Raw genomic sequence first — 14,332 nt, 5'->3', positions numbered from 1 at the left:
TTTTCGAGTTTTCCGTTCGGTTTTTCAGTTTATTTCGGTTTATTCGAAGTTTCCCTTAAGACTTCAACTTGTTTGAGGTCCACACATGCAACTCGAACATCAAACCTGTTAGCTTCGCAAGGGGGAGAACTTCGAAATACAGGCTCTGCAGGCTCGCTCTGTCGAACATCAGCTCCGAACCATGTTCGCAGCGAGTTCGCCCGCTGTTAATAACATGGCGCACAAGCACCGGCACAGAGGACAACTAACAGGGCAAAACAGCTCTGTTGCCATACAAGTTCGCATCGAACTCAGACGTCGAGCCGGCCCAATGTTCGACGGCAAACGTGGAAAGTGGAGTTGCGATATTGCTTGGCGCTCCGCTCGCGATTCAAATCGAATTTGGACTTCGCTGCGTTCGGCGGCAAAAAATACAACGGGAAAGGAAATTCGGAACTCGGCTTTTTCGGCCTTTCGGCGCGCGCGTGTGTGTGTGTTATGTTATTGTTGCTGCTGCTGTGCGTCGGTGTTCGTGTGTGTGAGCGAGGCGAGGGAGAAATTGTTAAATAAACCGGTTCCTTTTTCCGCTTCTGCAATTGCCTTTTTGTAATTCGTAATTCGTAATACCCAAAATCGAAATCGAGCACCGAATTTGTTTCGCCTGCGCTTTTTTTTATTTTCTTTTCGTTTGGCTCCTGGATTTTCGGTGCGAAAATATAAATTACAACAACATCAAAATCGAAAATAAAAAGGCATAAACATAAGTTCCAAAATCTTACCAATTTTTTTTTACTGTGCCCCCCAAAACGAATACAAAAATTTCAACGAATCAGTGAGTGAGCCAAATCAAGGAGATTGAGCTGAGAATTAAAAGCCAGTGCCAAAAAGTGATTGAAAAGTACGAAGGAATTCGAGAAACAAAACAAAAGTGGCAAATTTACCGAAAAATTTAGTCTGTGAACAAAAAAAAAATAAGGAAGAAAGGTGAGCGAAAGAAGAGGACAAAAAGAATACGGTAAAAATTGTTTTGTTGTTGCTGCTGCTGCACCATTCACTTGCATTTTGCGCGAGCGAGAAAGAGATAGATAGGAAAGTAGATAAAAATTCTCTCATTTTTGAGAGGATCAGATCAGATTCTCTCTCTCCCTTTCTTTGGCTCGCTCTTATTATGCATTTCGCATTACTATATTGTTCCCTGTATTGTGGTTTTCTTTCTACCAAAACCCTTCGTATCTTCCAATTGTTGTCCCTTTCTTACTACTTTTCTGCACCATGGAATGTTTTCGGGTTTTACTGTTCAACTTCAATTTAGAGTTGCAAAGGTAGTAACTCTAAGAAAATGAGTAGTTCAAACAAAAAACTATTATAACTCAAATCTTAAATGCCTAAAGCTGCACAAAAATATGAGTAATTAATTTATTTTTTGAACAGAGTGGTTTGATAATGTAATATTTAATTTTGTGCTTTAAAAAATCGGCATTAATCTTTAATTCTAAGATGTTTTTTTTTTTTTAAGGAAATGCATTATATCTTCTAAAACTTAAACCACTTAAAATAACAGTGAACCAAAATAAATTTTAATGAATATTTAACAAGAGTCAGTTGTTAGAGTTTTTGTTGTAGATACAACGCCATTTGCACTCCTATAAAATTCGATTTAGTCAATTTGGACCGTAGTTTTTAGTTTCTAGCACGCCAAGTGCATGACATTTTAATGGCAAGTGGCAAGGGGGCAGGGGGAAAGGGGCGGGGAGGGGCGGGAACAGGGGAGCCTGACATTGTTAAGTGCCTGGCAATGTGTTGCATAACAGGGGTTTGGCTGGGGCAAAGGGGGCATAGGGGGCGTTTGGGGCTAATGAGCCACAGCCAATTCGAATGCCAATTAAGTGGAATCTAAATACAAATTTCAATTTTTGCGGTCTACGTCAGCTGCAGATCAATATGTCCCATGGGGAAGTTGAGGATAAAATTCCAAGGGACAGGCTAATAAACTAAACAAAACTTAGTTAAATATTAACGGCAACCGTAATGTCCAAATTTCCAAGGTTTTAGGAATCAAGATGGTAATCTCGGTTACTTTTACAGTCAAATTAGTAAAGTTAAAAATTAGATATATTTGCTTTCGTAGAGGAGTATATTTTTCTGCGTTTTCTTAATTTAAATCGAAAAATTACTATTCTAAAAACAGTTTAAAGAGAGAAGCGCAAAGAATTTGAGAAAAAGCAACTCAAGATATAAACATTTTTACAAGACATTTTTTAGATGCTCGAATAAATCAGGCAAGCCACAAAAAGTTAGTTAACATAGCCATTAACTGTAATAAGAAGTTAAAAAAGGTCCAAGAATTATGTGAACCTGGTCAGGCTATAAAAACCAAACGGGGAATAGGAAACGGAATAAAATCGGTTTGGATGGAAAAAAAATATATATAAACGGGCCGAATGAAGTTGAATGCAAATGTCGCTGAGAACAATGTCAGCTTACAGAGAAAATCGAAGAAGACTCTTGCCACAAAGATATAGGACAAAGATGAGAGATAGGCGTACTTAAAGACTAGAGATTGAAGATTACACAATAGTATCTTTTCGCATGAATTTTAGCCAACGTTTTTTAACGTATTTTTCAGTTATTAATTATGGTAGAATTTCCTTCATTGGATGCCCAAGTTAAAGTCTTCAATAGTCTTGGTTTCCTCTTTCTCTTTTTTCTTTTCCCCTTTTAATAGCCGAGGGCCTGAGCAGAGTTTCAATTTTCTTGTTTATTATTATTTTAATTTTTTTTTACGATTTTGTACTGTTTTTCTTTAGCTGTTTTTTTTCTGCTGTTGTTTATTTGTTTGCTGTGGTGTCTTCCGTTTAAGGTTATATTTATTCAACTTTTATTGCAGTCGCCGCGTGCGACAAATGAAAATAAACGGAAAATAAAGATGAAAACGTTATGAGAAGTTAAATAAATTGAAAAAAGAAAAAGGTTGCTCTCTTGGTTGTTACTTTTGAGCAAGTTTGAAGTAGATTTGATTACATTTAAGCAGAAGAGAAAATAATAAAATCTGTGCCACCACATGTAAAAGATATTGTGCAACTATGACTTTGAAATGGTTTTATTTCTTTTTTAAATTCATTTATGCAACCACACACTTCTCATTCAATAAAATAAGTGTCAACGATGGCTCTTTTCTTTTCCACGTTGAAATATTATACTATTTAAAATTAAACTTTAATAAATATTTGTTTTAAGCCTTGACTGTTATTGTTCTTATTATATATTGTTTTTACTTAATTTCCCATATATTATTGTGCACTTAGTTTTTGTATGCGTTCTTAAATAAATAACGATCTGCCTTCCCTTAGAATATTTTCATTTATATATCCCTGTCAAAGAAGGGCTTACAATTTATGCAGCGTAAACTAAATAAGAACTTGTTCTTTTCAATTGGTTTCTTTATACTATTTGTAGTTCCCTGGCAGTTGCCATTTTAATTGAGCAAAGAAAGAATAAACTCTTTGAAGATATTAAATTTCGAAATGATTTTTCAATCTGTGCGTAGAGATAGGAAATGGGAACTTGACTTTGATTGCTTTGGGCTGATAAACGTTTGAACAAAAAAATTCTAACTAAACGGACGTACTCCTTCCCGCCTTTGGCATTTTCCCCCTTTTGACAATCGACAAATTGTTTTGTGTGTGTGGCAAACTTTTCTCTCCTCGCCTCGCTAGAGAAAGGAGAAAAAAAAAAGAAAACAGTTTTGTCATGCTCTTGCTCATATGACAATTGTGTCTCCATTTCCATTCTCATATTTTTTTTTTTTTTGTCTTTTTCGCTCATTCACGGTCAACCACTTGACCTGGCCAACAATTTCCACTCCTTTGGCCACAAAGGAGCGGCGGGGGCCACGTTGATGACTTCATGTCAGCAAGTTTGCAACGTTCTGGATCTCTGAATTGCTGGGGGAAAAAGCAAATGTCAGACGAAATTATCTTTCGAAGAAATAATTTTTAATTTTGATATGTCTCTGAGCCCGTGACAAGCTGAGAGCCCCGGACAGAGATGTTTTCTTCCCTTGACTGCGTGTGAATGCTTGTAGTTTCTACAAAATTTTCTGCTCTTTGTATGGGAAAATGCAATAGAAGTTGTGTCTCAACTGGAAACACATTAAATGTAGAGTCACTTAATTGACAATAAAAGATTAAACAAAATTTGGTTGACTTTTGAATTTAAGAAAACCCATTTTAACACATTTTCTAAAAATATGAATTTTGTATTTGTGAGTAAACAAAAGTCATGTAATTAAGATACAAATAAAGATAAAGACGTCTTTGGTTGGCCTTGCAACTTAAGAATTTACAACATTAAATAGTGAGTTCTTTCTCTAAAAAATAAAATATAGTTTTGTAGGCTAAAAATAGTCATTTAATAATAAAACAAGTAAAAGATTTAACATATTTCGTTGGCAGTTGTATACTGTCAATACAGAAAGAAAGCATTTCAATTAAACTTATAACAATCTGCAAAATAAAAATATATAAATCAATTAAATTTAATTCAAGCTAAAGAAAGAAGCTTTGCTCGACTCAAGTCATTCGAATGGAATCAAATCAAAGTTCTTTCATCTTCCCTTATTTGCTTGGCCCCCCCACACTACTCATCTTTTTTTGGGCACTCACTTTACATGCCATCCTTGTTTCCCTATTAAACGTTTTGCCCAAAGAGATTTTAATATTATGACGCTCGAATTAAATGCAAAATATCAAATCAAAACTCAAATCGATTAGCCCAAATGGTAAATGTTAATGAGAAGGGAGCTGTTCGGTCGCTGCGTGAGTTTTCGCCCGACTTAATGTCATTCCATATGATATCTCAGCGAAATACAAAAATCACGAATGAAATAAAAACCGAAACAGCAGCAAAAAAAAAAAAAAACAAAAAACGAAAAGAACAAAAAACGCAAAAGAACTTGGCCCTGACCAAAAAGACATGAGATAAATTTGGTAATTCAGAGCGTTTAATCATTTAAAAAGCATCTTTGTAAACGAATCCTCATACCACTTCCTGAGGAATAAAGAAAGAAATTTCTTACGTTTTTGGTTGGCCTTTGGGTGCTAATACCCTCTAAAAGGAGATGAATAATATTTTTAGGAAGTTTGCAAACCTATGAATGGAAAACCTTTGAGTTCAGTAAGGTAAAAGTACAAGCCCATAACTGTAGTACCATATTGTGAGGGGATTTTTTTTTACAAAAATTATATTATTTATTCATAATATTTCTTAGATCAATTATTTTAAGGATACTTAAATTTAGATTTAAAAGATTTAGAGATTTAACATTTTGTGCTGCTTTAAAAAAGACAACGAATACCTGATATTTATCTTTAAATAATTTTTTTAAGGATACTTGAATTTAGATTTAAAAACTTTAAAGATTGAATAATTTTATAAGGTAACTTTGCTGCTATAGAAAAGACATATGTAAATACCTTATATCTTTATAAGTGTATGAAAATAAAATGAAAGTGTCTTTTACTAACTTATAGCTGTCATATCTGCAAGCGTGTTATATTATTCGGTTCCAAGCTTCAGCTCTTGTTTTTTTTCTTTGTATCTTGGTCCTGTAAAACAGACCAAAGTTGTCGTTGTTGAATAAAAAAGTCACAGTTGGCAAGACTCCGGGCCGAAAAACCACTGCCGCCCCCTCATGACCCCCTTTTCATCCCCGTTCAGTCACGCATTGAACTAAAGATTGAGGTCACAAAAAAAAAATAAAATAAAATAACCAGAAGATTTCAGCGGGAATGTGGAAGGAAATGCGTGGCAAGTAGGCGCGTGGCGCCTCAGTTTCAGTATCAGTTGGATGTGTTCCCCCTTATAGCACCCGCCTCTGAAATCTCCCTAAAAACCCCTAAACCCCTCAATTGGCCTTGCCTTGCCGGCGGCCAAAAGTTACAATAACTTTTGCCACAGTTTAAGTTGCCGCCGCCGTGCCATTTCGTATCTTTTTTATCTTTTCTTTTCCTTTTTTTTTTTGTTTTTGCGTATTCGGCTCTTCGTCTTTTCGGTTGAGGGGGCGGCGCGAGGGGGCGTGTCAGTGTCATTGCTACTCGAATGCATTTTAATTCGATTGAGTATCTCACGCCGTTTGCGGTCGTCCCTTTCTGTACAAAATTCTTGCCAATGGATGGCAGAGTATTTTCGGTAGCTTAACAATTATAATATCAACTAAAAAAATATTATACCCTCATTATATCTTTGCTTATGATGCTAAAAAAGTAACATATTCTCTTATATAATGTAATCTTAAATTTCTTCTATGTAATTGCATTTAAATTTTTGTAAACTATAAGGTTATTAAACTCCTTAAAAAAAATACTATATTTTTAAAAACTCCACCCAATCAGTGCTAAAAAATTATCAAGTCCCGGGGAACCCATAAATTTCATCTACATCAAAAACACACAGTTTTATATTCACTTAATTTTTTTTGCAATGACTAAGAAATTCTGCCAAGACTAGCAAAAGTTTGATATTCTTTTTTCGCTTGGCGCATTTAACTTTATTTAGTAGTTTGTTTTCTTTCTTTTTTTATGGTACAAAAGAAAATTGAACTTGAGGCAAGTTTGCAACGCTTGAACCAAGAAAGGCTTAGCCTGGGGTCATGGTCCATAGGATGAAAAGGTTTTTGGTGGAGAGAAAAAAGGGAATGAAAGGCCTTTAAATACGGGCTTAAAGGGCCAGACCAGCAAAAATAGATATCTTCTCGTTGTCATCTATAAATCTCGGCTTGCGGTCGTCTGCCATGACTCAGAAAGTTGTTAATTTTGCATAGAACTAAAATTTTGGGCTCTCCCAGAACTGGATTGTCCACATAAAAGTGTTAATTTCTAAAGTTTTATCATGAACAAAAAAAAATATAATAAATATTCATGAATCACTTGGTAAACGAGATTGGCTGTCAAAACATTTTTGAAAGCCTACACAAAAATAGTATGGCTATCAATAATATAATACGTTGATTCCTTTTGAATTGTATATTTTTTGTTATTAATTTTCTTGGATTTGTTGATGTTTGGAATGAAAAAAGTATTATTTTTTTCTTTAAATTAATTGTAAAATATATTTTAACAAGGATAAACTAGTATAACTACTTCAAACCAGATTTCCTGAAACAAAAACGACAATATTTCTTAGCAACTTGCTTGTCTATTATTGTTACTTTTCGGAATTTGCGATGGCCTTCCCACTCACTCCTGTGATCTTTTTGCAGCATAACTTTGGGAACTTTGGCGCATCTGTTGGATGCAGGGCACAGAGTCCAGCGTTCTTGAGACCAGGTGGAAAAACAAAGGTTGGAGCAGCAGGCCGGAGTAATTGAACGGCAACATAGGCGGGCAGCAGGCAAGAACAACAACTGGAGAGCGTAAAACATAAACAGACAGGTAAGTGAAGCCACCTGTTGTCAACTGGGGCCCCCACTATCCACCATCCACTGGCCAATAGCCACTATACACTATGCACTATACACTATCCACTAGCCAACCCTCCTCTGACTCATCCGTATCTGTATCTTTCGGCTCGTGTGTATCTGTAGCTCGTCTACTGTGTCAAAAGTGAGCGCTAAACTTTGCGCTTTCGACTTGTAGATACTTTGCACAAACCAGTCACCTTATCCGCAATCTCACCAACCTTCCCCCCCCCCCCACTCCCCCTCCCCAACCGGTACTTCCGCTGCTTTTGTTTGGCTTTCGTGCAGTTTGCTATCTTTAAGATACTTTCTTCGTATTTCGGGTATTGTTCTTTGCCCAGCTTCGGCTTCAGTTTCAGTTTTCCCCTAAATATATTTCGCTGCCTGCAATTTTCCAAACAACAAACCCAAAACAGCAGCAGCAACAATAATAACACAGCAACAACAACAAGAACAATCGCAGCTGCAAACTCTTTGAAAATTTCCTAAGTTCGAATTTTAGTTTTCCCCGTCTCGTTGGATTTTCTTTTCGGGTCTTCTTTTTCCTATACCACTCGATCGACAAATATTTGTTGCTACAATTAGCGCTCACCTGTGATTATTGGTGTTTGTCTAGTTAAAGGAAAATTCCGATAGTTTTGGAGTTTACTAAAATTTGCGTGACGCCAAAGGTGTTGGAGTATTTTTCTGTAAAGAATTTTCTTAATATATTCATATTTAGTTTAGTGCTTTTTAGGATAGGTTGATTTATAGATAAATTGTTGTTAAAATATCTAATAATAGGAATGAAAATTTGATATTACTTATTCTATTTTAAGTGACATAAAAAACTGAACAAAAACCTTTTAAAAATGGACCAATCATAAATTGCGTAATGTATGTTATCCCTTAAATATTTGTTCCACCTGAACAAACTTTTGCTTGCCTTTGAAAGGCCGGGAAAAATAATGGGATCGAAATTCCAAATGGTCGAAAATCAGAAATTACAGATAAGAAGAGGAGAGCAGAGCAAACTTCACTTAAGTCGGGAACAACTTATCGCTTTTTTTTTTTCTCACTTAAAACCCGCTCACCTGTCCCACCACGCCCCCCTCCACCGCTCCGCCCCCTTCTACGGACTCGCACTTTACCCGTCGAACCATTCAAATTTAAATCAATTTGATTCTGATTAGCCACACACGCAGTTTTTTTTTCCCTTGTTCGAACCTTTTCTTCCTTCTCCTTTGCTCTTTTATTTTGTCGCCATGGTTTTTCGGAGTATATTTTTCAGTCGTTTTCTTTGGGCCTCGCTCGTTGTTGTTGTTGTTGTTGTTCTTTGTACCTACAACTAGTAAATAAATTAGTTTTTATTATTGAGAAAACAGGTTTTCACTTTAAACAGAGTCAGAGCGAGAGGTAGCGATAGGGAGTAGGGAGTGGTGGGAGGGGGATGGCGAGAGGGGCAGGAATGCTGACTCTTGGGCACGCAGGTTCAAAAACAGAAAAAAAGAACACGAACACGGCACACTTGGAGAAAATAAGGGAACATTTTTAGTTGTTTCTCTCAGATTTGTAAATCTTTGATTAACTTGGTTTTAAAATAATATAAAAACTTTAAAGAATATATTAGCAGAATTTTTTGGAAACAAACATAAATTGACAAATTTGGAAGAAAAAAAGTATCCAAACGATGTGCATTTAAATGCCCACATGCATAAAATATAATGACACGATTTTCACACAATTTAGTCTGTGCCAATCACTCACTTAATCACACCAATTTAAATACTTTCTAAAAACAGACTTACATTTTCTTGCCGTGCACGAAAAAAAGAATTCTTCACAGTTCGCTGACAGAACCTGTTTAAACAGAAAGAGAAGGAGGGGGTATATCGGTAGGTAGAGAGAGATGGCTGGAAGGGTTCTGAGAGTCTTCTTACTTCTTTCGCTCGATTTCCTAACACTTTCGTGATTTGAATTTTTCTCTCCTTTTTTTCAAATCAATTAAATCAATGGAATATGCAGAGACCTAACTCCTCACTCCCCAAACACCAACAGGCCAACAAACACGGCACACAAACAAATTATGAACAAACAGCGGCAAAGAAGTACCAGAAGTACCAGAAGTACCAGAAAAGTGTATGGGCGATGTGGCAGTAGTATTACCTGAAGGAGTTGGCGAAGCGGTGAAATATTATTATTCAATGCCATCGATGCGCTCTGTTTGCCATCCACTTTAATTTTCGTCGTCTTTTTTTTCTGCCTCTCTGCGCCTTTATTATTGTTTTGACTGTTTATGCGCCGTGTCTAATGACAGTTTTGTGGTCATTATTTGAAATATATATATACGAAAATATATGTGCTCTCAGATAGATGGGATGTGTGCGTATTTATGCATTGGATAACGCCCTAGAAAGCCGACACAAACAAGCTTAATTTTCGCAATTAAATGTTGGCCATAAATTAAATGTTTGTTGTCCCACCATAAAAACAAAGAAATCAAAGAATTGGAATAGAAGGAAAACTAAGGGGACTAAATACGAATACAAAATGCTCTCAGGAGATTCTAAGTTGGGTGGTAAAGTAAATAAAGTAATGATAATGAATTTTATAGGTTAAAATTTGTGATCACTCGGGGTATCAAAGTTTTATAAAATTAAGGAATAACCATAATACAAGTATAACAACACAATGTCTTATCAATAAAACAAAATCTTTTGAAAGTTCCTATATATATTTGTATGCATTAAAATATTATAATACAAAGTTGTAGGTTTAAAAACATGAGCGTCGTTACAATTAAAATGTATTCTTAACTTATAAGAAGGACTTTGCCCACCAACTGCTTAACTCTTTAATCATACCCTGTTCAAAAAATACCCAAGTTAGATTCGATTGAATTCGTTTTGATGCGATAATAGGCATCACACTATATAATCATCAGCATACGATTGTTTACACACAGACATACACAACGCCAAATGTACGGACTTATATGGGCAATGGTTATGGGCTATATAAATGATGATGCTGCTCATTTCTTGTTCGATATTGCGCCCAATGTTTTTGTTGTTGTTGTTGTTCTTGTTGTTGTGTGGGCCGCTGTTTTTATTGTTGTTGGTGTGGCTGCCTTTTGTTGTTGAAATGCCGCCTCTGATAAATGAGTTTTGGCTTTTTTGTTGAAACGACGTGGGAAAATAATGCATTGATTTACATGGCAACACAAGCTGACCAACAACACACAACTGCCAAACAATGGGCACCTTGAGACCTGAGACCCCGTCTAGCCATTCTGGATCCGGAAAGAGTGTCGGGATTGAGATTGGGATTGGATTGTGGCCTCAACTTCCATGGATCAAGTGGGAAGTTTTCTTGAAAATTGCCACTAAAAAATAAGTGTATTTTTAAGAAAAAAAAACAAATTTGACAAGAGGAGGCTTTTCTGTTAGTGTGTTGGTGCAAAACTAGTTGCAAAAGTCAAAAGGTTTTCATTTTTGCAGGTTGGAAAGCATGAGCTTAAAAGTATTTTGTGTTCATAAACTGCAAGTGCTGAGTGCTGAGTTGAATAATATAAATAATCTCTGTAGTTCGTTTGTGCTTATTTTTATTTTCAAATCTAGCCACGAGAATGCTTTTTTTTAGCAGTTCTAAAGCAAGATTGATTCACTGTGAAAAACAGCCACTCATTTTCAACTTAATCGCCGCACCAATCTCGATTCCCAATTACTTGACCATTTATTTTACTGCATCATCCCACTTTTCCTACCGCCTTTTTCACCATTGCGCACTTACTTGGAACAGCTGTTAAACTATTCAAAAGTAATCGCTCCACTTCTGGTCTCCCACTCACACTTGCCCGTTTCACCCACACCTCTTGGGTCCCTCTTTCTCCCATTTCTCCTCTTTTCTCTGATCCACTTGTTTGGCTACTTTCTCAAAAAAAATGAAGAAGAAGCTGGAACTAGTGTAAAAATATCACTGAAGAAAAAAAAAATAATTTTTATAAACGTTTATCTTATTCATATTATGAAATTCTTAAGCACAATGTGTAATATTTAAAACTCTGTTTCATATTTAATTCATAGTTATTTATATTTTAATATATTATAAATTGGTTACTCTTATATGATTAAATGAAGTTAGCGTTTGTTGTTTTAATACTCTTCTTATCAGCACTAAAGCCTTACTACTTTATGTTTGTGGTACAGTTTTATCTACTTTTGTTTTGCTTCTTTGTATGTATTATCATATTATTGTGCTCCTTTTCTCCCTAAGTGCCCTACTTACAAATCGAACAGCAAATCATGCCCATCATTTGCAGAACCTAAAGATCAGCCCCTCCATTAGTTGGAAAATGCCAGAAAAGTTTGCATAGCAAAATAAAGACCAGAAATGTGTGGGTGGAGTGGTGTGGGTGTGGGAAATCGGGGAAAACAGGTAAAAGTGGTCTTGTTTGGGGGGTGCGTGGTGTCTGGTGGAAAAGGCAATGTTAATGAAGCGAGTCTTTGTCCGAAACTGTCGGATTGCTGATATCTGAACCTGGCAATAAGCGCCTTTCCATTCATAATTCGATAGACGTTTGGCTACTGCAAACCGCCCACAGTAAACCTCAGCCACCTCCCCACATTTTCCATTTTCCCACCTCCCCCTTCACCCTCCTATTGCCCTTCACCAAAACGAAATCCAAAACTGTGTGTAAAAAGTATTTTCAACTTTTGGCCACATGCTTCATTTATCACAAATTCATTTATCATTTGTCCCCTCACACACACAAACACAAAATGTGAATGTATTGCTTTCTAGCATAACCCCCTACCCCCACTTCCTTTATTTTTTTTTTTTTTGGTAGAGTTTTTTTTGGTTGAATATATGTCGCTGGCAGTGCAAGTCGCCTTCGAACCCAAAAACTAAGCTTGGCCAAATACAAAGCGAGAGATATGGCAGCAGAGGGGAAAGCAGACGAAGAAAAATGATAAAGCAACAGCCAGTAAAAGGGGCGGTGGATTCGGGAGGCGGTAAATTTTCCTAGGACGGAGGCGACTAGCGAAAATTCGCATAGCTCGATAAAAATTGTAAGGCGAAAAAAAAGGAGAAAAAGCCCGAAAACTGACAAAAGTAAAATGATATAATAAAAAGAACCTGTTTCGTATATGGTATCTGAAAGGGAAATACCCTGTAATTAAGAAGTAAACTAAAATACTTTTTGCAATCTTTGGTTTACAAAATCGAAATTTGTTAACTGCCGTCAAAAATAAAGGTTTGCGTGTTTTTACAAATTTTGAAAAGTGTTACGACACTTAAATGACAATAATATTTACATATAATTTAATCAAAACTAAAACGAAACAATTATTAAGTAAATATATTGGCCCCGAACCTAAAGAAGAGATTTTTTTACATTTCAATATATGTTAAATAAATAATAATGTGTTTTTCATATATACCTTTACATTTATATGGAGTTCTTGAAGCTCCCACTCTGCGATTTTCCTCTTTTCCGGCGACCATTCCATTCACAGAGGATAAGGTCAGGAAAACGCTTCACAAAATCCTTGAAAGAGACTCGCAAAAGCGGATGAGAAAAAATCGCCGAAAATGAAGCGAAGCGAAAATAAAATTTCCCAGCTAATGACAAAAATTTCCGGTTTCACAGCAACAGCAAAACCAACAACAACAAATGATAACAACAACTTTAGGTGCAGGAAAAAACGCCTTTAATTGGCTAAAAAAATAGAAGACCGAAATGTAACCGCTTGCAAAACGCTTGCGAAACGCGTGCAAATCGCGCGCGCGTCTAATGATACAATTTTGTTTGTTTGAAAAATGAAGTGTCTCAAAAAAAAGAAATAAAAAGAAAAAATAGAAACGTCAGGAGTATACAGAAAGAAATTTTAAAAATATTAACTGAATCGAATTTTTACATAGGTTATATTTTGATATTCCATGACGTTAGCTTAGGGCTTACAAATTTATAAAAAAAGGTATCTCAATTCCATTTTACAAATATTTGTATTGTCAGTGAATTTTTAAATTTAAAATACTGCAAAAATGTTTTATTTTATTTTTAGTACTGACGTAAAAAAACCTTGGACATCATTTTGGTTAAAAACACACAAAATTAATACAGTTGCTCTAGTTATTTAATATATAGTGTTTTTTAAACATATTTTATTTAAATTTCCACTTATTTTTTATTGAAAATTAGTATCTAGTTGAAATTGTTTACCACATACACATTAGAACGATTTTAGGCAATTAACAAAGTTGCTGTTGTAGATGAGTAGATAGCGATAGTCGTAAATCAAATTTGAAGTTAACAACATTTCTTGAATATGTCGAGTGGCTAACACTCACACCCACACTCACACCTGCAAAAACCCACACTTACTCGGTCAGAAACGCTCATTTAACAGTTAATTAGCCCCACCAGAATAAAGGAACAAAAAAAACAACAACTTCAAATGAGTTACAGCATTTTAAAAAGCAATTTTTGCCCAGCGATCCGATTCCAATTCTCAGAGCAGTGGCGGCGTATGGTAAGGGGTTATATTTTGAGGGGGGTTTCCACGGGGAGAGCCTTTTGTTGCGCATGCGTTAAGCGTTTGACGGTGATTTTTTTTTTTTTGTTGTTCAGCGGGGCAGTCGCCGTCGAGGATGGTGGAATTTTAAGTGCTTTTCTCAGGTGTTTTTGTTGTACTTTTGTACTCAGCGAAACTTTGGCCCAAAATTGAATGGGAGTGGCCAATGGCGGTGGGTTAAGACCGCATTCACGTCCCGTCCGAGTCAAGCGAAAAACAGTTAAATCCGCGCAGGTAATGGCCCAAATGAATTACCACTGGCGCGGTAATCCCCGCCACAGTTCCAAAGTTAAGACTCGGACTCGAGTTCGGTTTCGTTCTAGGCCCGGCGAAATTAGTT

General features: G+C 36.0%; 1 long non-coding RNA gene across 2 annotated transcripts in view; it reads left to right on the top strand.

The window, feature by feature from the left end:
* Positions 1 to 362: 362 nt before the first annotated feature.
* Positions 363 to 14,332, top strand: part of LOC128265999 (uncharacterized) — a 70,049-nt gene continuing 56,079 nt past the window's right edge. Inside the window, exons 1-2 of one of the 2 annotated variants that reach the window (XR_008268998.1) lie at positions 363 to 994; positions 7,238 to 7,409. This is a non-coding gene — a long non-coding RNA (uncharacterized LOC128265999). The remainder of the gene's footprint in view (positions 995 to 7,237; positions 7,410 to 14,332) is intronic. The other variant, XR_008268997.1, reaches the window with a different exon arrangement.

Source organism: Drosophila gunungcola, unplaced genomic scaffold (genome assembly GCF_025200985.1).
Source record: "Drosophila gunungcola strain Sukarami unplaced genomic scaffold, Dgunungcola_SK_2 000215F, whole genome shotgun sequence".
NCBI lineage: Eukaryota > Metazoa > Arthropoda > Insecta > Diptera > Drosophilidae > Drosophila > Drosophila gunungcola.
The sequence above is the reverse complement of the archived record's forward strand: the minus strand, read 5'-3'. Positions and strand labels throughout refer to the sequence as shown.